This window comes from Equus quagga, chromosome 12 (genome assembly GCF_021613505.1).
Source record: "Equus quagga isolate Etosha38 chromosome 12, UCLA_HA_Equagga_1.0, whole genome shotgun sequence".
In the NCBI taxonomy this organism is placed as follows: domain Eukaryota; kingdom Metazoa; phylum Chordata; class Mammalia; order Perissodactyla; family Equidae; genus Equus; species Equus quagga.
In genome coordinates this window covers 86,625,485-86,632,871 of record NC_060278.1, presented here as the reverse complement: position 1 = coordinate 86,632,871, position 7,387 = coordinate 86,625,485, and the positions used below count along the sequence as shown (strand labels likewise).

Sequence of the window (7,387 nt, the reverse complement as noted above, 5' to 3'; positions counted from 1 at the left end):
GGGACTCTGAACAGCTTGGGATCTTGAGCCCACTCATCTTAAAGGAGTAGTGTGCTGAATGGTGATGCCCAGAACACGTTCTAACTGGCAACCATCATCTTCCTTGTTCAGCTCATATAATCCTATTACTAGAGTCCTACCTGGCAGGCCACTGATCTCCCCAAGATTCTAGCCCAACAGATGTAAGGAGTTAAACCCCTCTAGCAGGGGTGAGAGTGGGCGGGGGAGCCTAGAGCTGCATGTCCAATACAGTACCCATTAGCCACAGTGACTATTTAAATTTAAATTAATTAAAATCAAATTAAATTAAAAATTCAGATCCTTAGTCAAGCTAGCCACATTTCAAATGCTCGATAGCCATCTGTGGCTAGCGGCTACTGTATTGGACAGCACAGAATTATAAAACATTTCCATCATCACAGGAAGTTCTATCATATATCATTGGTCTAGAGAATTACCCTTTAGAGAATGCTTCCTATAAAGTATAGCAGTCTGTCAAAGTATCTCAAAGGGCGTGCTCTGAGGCCAGATTGTCTGGGTTTGAACCCCAGCTCTGCCAGTCACTAGCTGTGTGACCTTGATCAAGTTACTTCATCTCTCTGTGCCTCATTTTCTTTAACTGTAAATTGGGACTCATAATAGCATCTACCTCATGAGGTTGCTGTGAGGATTCAATGAGATAACACATGTAAAACACTTGGAATACCACTGGCTCGTAGTAAATGCTCAGTACTGGTTGGTTTGTTGTTGTTGTTTGTTTTTATTTAAACCTCACAACAGTTCTATTAGATGAGTGCTACTTTGACTCCCATTTACAGATTGGGAAATTGAGGCTCAGAGAACTGAAGCAACTTGTCCAAAATCACATGGTAACAGTGGCAGAACTGGTTTTGAAGCCCAAAGCCCACAGATTTCTAGCTTTCTTCCTTTGAGGGGTGGGATGGATCTGCCCCTAGACCCAGCCGGAAGTCAGTCTAGTTCCACAGTCCTCTTTGCCATGATGAGCTCCTGCCAACCCTACTAGGGGCTCCAAGCACTTGACTGATGCCCCATCCCCATCAGCGGGCATCCATCAGAAAGCCGCCTCCTCCCTGCTACCCTAGATGAGTTGCTGGACTCGGAGCGCTGTGCAAACACAACATGAATTCTGTCGACAGGGTAATAATAAGGCTCCTAAATCAGCACTTGGACTTTTTGCTTTACATATATTACTCGAATTACATGTCAGGGATTAATATACATTATAAACCAGATGTGCCAGTTACATATTTCTCTCTGGAACATCTCTTGGGTGCCTCCTGAAACCACTACTGGTGTTAATCACATATTCTTCCCACCACACTTAGGCCATGGTGGGCCACCCTGACAGCAGGAGGGCCAGGAACAGGTCAGGAGGGATGGGAGGCCTGGAGGAGCTATAAGGAACCAGAAATGGATTTTCTCATTTTGGAACCAGGCCCAGTTGCATTGGGTTTCACAACCACTTCTATATCTTTCTGCTGTGCATGCTGCGGCTTTTAGCCTGGTGTCCTAATTGCTTAGCCAGGGTCTGGCACATGGTACCTATTAGGAGGAGGTGGCAGAGGCTGCCAATTACCTAACCTACGTCTATCCTCTCCTTGTTTCCAATAAACAAAACCCTGATAATGTTTGGGGTTGCAATGTACCAAGCTAAAAATACTCACCTTCCTAATTACCTTGTGGCTAGGTTTGGGTGTATGAACCAGTTCTGGTCAATGAGATAGAAGAAGAAATATGCTGGGAATTTCTGGGACCATCCCTTAATTCTTTTTTTTTTAATTTTTCCTTTATCTCCCCAAAGCCCCCCACCCCCCGTACACAATTGCATTTTTTTTTTAGTTGTGGGTCTTTCTAGTTGTTGCATGTGGGACGCCACCTCAACATGGCCTGATGAGTGGTGCCATGTCCGCGCCCAGGACTCGAACCAGCAAAACCCTGGGCTGCCAAAGCAGAGCACACAAATTTAACCACTCGGCCACAGGTCTGGCCCCTATCCCTTACTTCTTGATTCCTTTTCTCCCTGCCTGGAACATAGCCATGATGATGACGGCTGCAGCCATCTTGCAACCTTGAGGTGACAAGCATGAAAACAAAAGCCTACATGCTAAGACGGAGGTGTGAAAAAATGGAGGGAGTCCGGAATCACACAGATACATCTAAGCCTTTGGGGTTTTGTTGTTGTTATTGTTGTTGTTTGCAGGGGAAGATTCATCCTGAGCTGACATCTGTTGCCAATTTTCCTCTTGTTTTTTCCCTCTCCAAAGCCCCAGTGCATGATTGTATATTCTAGTTTTAAGTCCGTCTAGTTCTTCTATGTGAACCACCACCACAACGTCGCTACTGACAGACAGGTGGTGTAGTTCTGTGACCAGGAAAGGAACCCAGGCCACTGAAGCAGTGAGAGCACTGAACTTTAACTGTGAGGCCATCAGGGCTGGCTCCCTGAGCCTTTGTACCAGCCCTGTTCTGCCTACCCCCAGACACATTGTTATGTGAGAAAAAATAAGCCCCCAACTTGTTTGCAGTTACTGGGGCTTATTACATTACTGATATATTTGCTTTCATTACCCCTGGGATCCACAGAGAAGCAACTCTTGGGAAACCTCTTCAGTCCTTGCCTCTCTTCTCTGAATAGTGCCCGTCACCTCATTCCTACTTCCCAGAGAGTTTTCACCACATTTCTTGCTAGGTAGGCAGTGGGCCATAGACATAGCTGATTGAATCAGTGGAATAAACCTGACCCAACCAGATTCTTTCCCTTAGAATTTTAACTGGACCCAGAGATTTGCATTCAGAACACACAAACTGGCATCTGCACCCCATCGTGGCCCTAGGAAGGTTTGTTTGGTCTGTACAGTGTTTTTTTTTTTTAAATTATTGATGTTTGAAAACATCAAGTTTCCCATAAAAACATGCATTCCTGGCTTCTCTTGAAATATTAGAAAGTCTGGCATCACTGGGCCCACATTCCACGTGGCAATAAATGGCCGCTGCTAAGAATTGGCTGTTCCCTCTCGACAGGCACACACTCTTCCGTATTCCATAGTCTCCACCCTGCCCGTAGTTTCTCCCCAAAGCCCCCTGGTACATAGTTGTGTATTTTTAGTTTTGGGTGCTTCTAGTTGTGGCATGTGGGACGCCGCCTCAGCATGGCTTGATGAGTGGTGCCATGTCCGCACGCAGGATTCGAATTGGAGAAACCCTGGGCCGCCAAAGCAGAGCGCGCGAACTTAACCACTTGCCGCGGGGCCGGCCCCTTCCCAGTGTGTTCTTATACATGGCTCCGCTTCACTTATTCCTGTTGCCTGTCCGGCTTCTGTAGGCACTTGAGTTTAAGACATCTGCTCTATCTAGTCTCCATAAGGGCTTTGAATCATGATGATGAAAATAATGCTGCTGCTGAAGACCATAGTAGCAACAATTATTGATGGCTACTATGAGCCAAGTAGCATAGTGACAGCTTTACATATACTATCTTATTTAGTCCTGAAAACAAGAAGACCTAGGGCCAGCCCAGTGGTGTAGTGGTTAAGCTTGCACACTCCACTTCGGTGGCCTGGGGTTTGCCAGTTCAGATCCTGGGCGTTGACGTACATACCACTCATCAAGCCATGCTGGGGCAGCATCCCACATATCAAACACAGAGGAAGATGGGCATGGATGTTAGCTCAGGGCCCATCTTCCTCAGCAAAAAGAGGAGGATTGGTGGTGGATGTTAGCTCAGGGCTGATCTTCCTCAAAAAAAAAAAAAAATAAGAAGACCCTACTATGATCATTGTACAGATGAGGAAAGAGATGCCTGGCCAAAGCCTCACAGTAAGCTGTACATCCGGTATTCGACTCTAAGCATTCTGGGGCTAATGTGGGCTCTTTCCAACCAACAGGCTATACTGCTTTCCCATGAATTCAGACAAAGCCGCAGCTGGAGAAGGATGTGGTGGATACACAGAGAGAGAGACACTGAGGCACTAGAGTGGGAGGCAGGGAGTGGCTGCCGTGGCCCCTGGCTGTTTCCTGGTTTCTTGTGAGGCCTGGATGCACTCCACACTTGGGTTCCAAGGAAACCTCCACCAGTTGGGATTCATAAATGCAAGCAACAGAAACGGACTCTGGTAAATTTAAGCAGAAAAGGAATCAGTGGAAAAGATACTCGAGGGCTTTTAGCATTGCTGGGAAGGCTAGAGAACCAGACCTGGCTGCCACTGTGGCAGAAGCACAGGGCTAGTCTAGTGATGACCAAACTGTCTCCACCAGAGTACCACACCCTTCAGCTCACCTCTCTGACCCTGCTAACACTCCACACGTGGACACTAGGGACTGCCACTGGTCCTCCTGCCTGGGCTACCCCAGAGACAGGATATTGCTGCTTCTATGGCCACTATCACCAGATTGGGCCTCTCCACAGTTCCTGTGTCTTTGTGTCACTGGCTTCTCATTCTAAGTCTGGTGTGTACCTCTGATTGACTGAGCCTAGGTCACATGCCCAAACTCTTGCTGCAAGGGAGGCTGGAAAAGCAAGCAGCTAGCACTTCCACATTCTTCACTGGGAAATAAGCTCCACTTCTCATCAAGACTCATACGGTGGGAAATTCGCCAGACGTAAGTATGAGTTTCTGAGTCTGGGCAGACAAAAGGGACAACTATCCATGAAAACTTTTAAGCTAGCTGGCTCAAGTGATGTATCATCAGGGTTGCATTAGAAAAGGGATGCGCATTCAAATGGAGTAATCAAGGAGAGTTTAATAAAGGCAGAATGTATAAAGGTGCAAGAAGCGTTAAAGAAAACCAATAAGGATGGGGAAGCACCCCAGAGATTGCAACACTTGAGGGCATTATGACTCCAGGCCTGAAGAGACAAGGAGAGGGAGTGCTTACGGGAATGTGGAAAGAGCTGATGTTGTAGAATAGGGTCTTCTAGAATGATTCCAGTTCAAGGTCCCAGTGCAGAGGGAGCTGGGGGAGTAAATACCCTCATTTCTCTTTCCTTCCATCCCCTAGTCTCCTGCAGGTGACTCCCATTGGGAAAATCCAACAAAAGCCGGAGAGTAAAGGATCCTGTTGACATATGCCATGCAGGTGAGCCTGTGGGGCACAGCATCGCCAGGTGGAGGTGGGTGGAAGGTAGATCTGGAGAGCTAAACAGATTGGCCAACAACCCACAATGTGATCTTGGTCCTATCATTTAATCGCTGAACTGTTTTCTCCACTTTATTTTTTTTTAATTTATTTTTTTGAGGAAGATTAGCCCTGAGCTAACTGCTGCCAATCTTCCTCGTTTTGCTGAGGAAGGCTGGCCCTGAGCTAACATCCGTGCCCATCATCCTCTACTTTATATGTAGGACGCCTACCACAACATGGCTTTGCCAAGTGGTGCCATGTCCACAGCCAGGTTCTGAACCAGCGAACCCCAGGCCGCCGAAGCGGAACATGCCCACTTAACCGCTGTGCCACCGGGCCGGCCCCTGTTTTCTCCGCTTTAAATTGAGAAGCCCTGACATTTTGTGGTTCTCTCTGGCTTTCCTGCCGATCATTTCTCTAATTTCTTCCTTTCTGGCCTGTCCTGTAAGTTCGTCCCTATGTCAGCCTCCACATAAAGGTCAACACCTTTTCTTTCCAAAAAGCAGAGGCTTTTTATGTGGTCACAGGGAATTCTCCTTTGCTGCAGGTGGAAACAATTCTCCATCTAGCTCCCCAAATTCTGATTTGGTGACTCCTCTGGAATTTTGCAATGCCAGCATCTTGCCTTTTCAAGGCATAAAATGCCCAGATCCCAAGAGCTGCCCTGATGGGGCTGTTTCTGTATCCTTTCGTGCCTCACTCATTCTCTTTTTCCTCTCACAACTTGATCCTCCAGCCAAATTCCCATCCTGGCTTCTCACATGCCACTTTAAGAGATCCGCTCTCCATGACCCAGATCTTAGCCTCTCTCTCCTCCTACTGCAAAGAACAATATCATGTCTCTACCCTAATTGCAATTGGGTGACTCCATTGCCAGCACAGTTTGAAATTGTTCTTGCCTAGATTTCTGGTGGAAAAAGCAGTTTCTCCTCATTCCTTAAAGTTTTGAGCAGATAACCTAGAGAAATGAGCAGTGAAACTACAAAAACTGAGCTCAAAGGAGTGGCATTTGGCATCATGATCATATAAAATCTATGCATAGTTTAGGCAACATTTTAATAAGCAATTACAAATGTTTAATGTATACGAATATGACAAGTGACAACTGTGTTATCAAAAAAAATCAGGATAATAATTCTTAGGGGGATGTGGCAGTGTTGTGTACTCTGATATTCCACACAGACACCCCCAGCCACCCACCTACCCACCCAAGGAATGAAGGATTTATTCTGCCAGCTACTGGGAGTAGTGTTGGCCGATGACCCCTAATGTAAGCCTTCCTGGGGAATTTCCTTGGCTGCTGCCTTTTTGCGTTAGCCTGCATACAATGATTGGCCAACTTGGGAGCATAGAGGCCTGGTCCTCTTACCCCAACTCAGGACAATTTTGAAGACCTATCCCAGCTTCACACTTTCCCATGGGGTCAGTCGAAGCCTTTGTTCTGACATCATAGTTCAGCTTCTTCCTCTGCTCCGTTCTAGTCCTTTCTCTTCCACAGGTGTCGATCCCAAGAGCACTCCCGAAGTAACTTCCTGCACGTTAATCTCTATCTCAGAGTCTGCTTTCCAGAGAACCCAACCTGTAGTCCTCCACCCCCACTGTATCCATGCCCAGTGGAATGTGACTTTGCAGCTTCTCCAATCAAGAGATGAAGTCTATTTCTCCACTCCTTGAATCTAGGCTGGTCTTGTGACTTGCTTTGGTCAACAGAATGAGGCAGAAGTGATATCATACCATTTCTGAGCCTGAGCCTCCAGAAGTCTTGCATGCTTCTGCTCTCACTTTTGGAGCCCAGGCCAGCCTACTGGAACATAAAAGATGTATGGCCAAGTCACAGCTGTTCCCCCCCTGACAGCCAACCATCCCCCAGAAACAGAGCCACCCAGCTGACCACAGTGCATGAATGAGCTTGTCCAAGACCAGAAATACTACCTACCTGAGCCTAGCCCAAATTGCTGACCTGGAGAATCATGAGCTAATAAACAGTGTTGTTTTAAGCCTGTTATGTTTTTGGTGGGTTTGTTATATAGCAATTCTTAACTGATACAAGAGAGAACTGTGTTTGAGAACCCACCTTGATAAGATCGAAAGTAAACTATACATGTAACCCAGATGTACCCTAGAGTCTCTCTCCACAGGTGATCTGAGTAAGATTGACTCAGCTGCCAGGCCCTGGAGGCAGGAGCATCAGGCCCTAAGCAACACAAGGGATAATTTAGCAACTTTCTCTGAGAAAATGGGAGGAATT

General features: G+C 46.7%; 1 long non-coding RNA gene across 1 annotated transcript; it reads left to right on the top strand.

The window, feature by feature from the left end:
- Nucleotides 1-4,681: 4,681 nt before the first annotated feature.
- LOC124248369 (uncharacterized) lies at nt 4,682-7,136 on the top strand. Its single transcript, XR_006891016.1, has 2 exons — nt 4,682-5,097; nt 6,638-7,136. It is a non-coding gene; the product is annotated as an uncharacterized LOC124248369 (long non-coding RNA).
- The last annotated feature ends 251 nt before the right edge of the window (nt 7,137-7,387 follow it).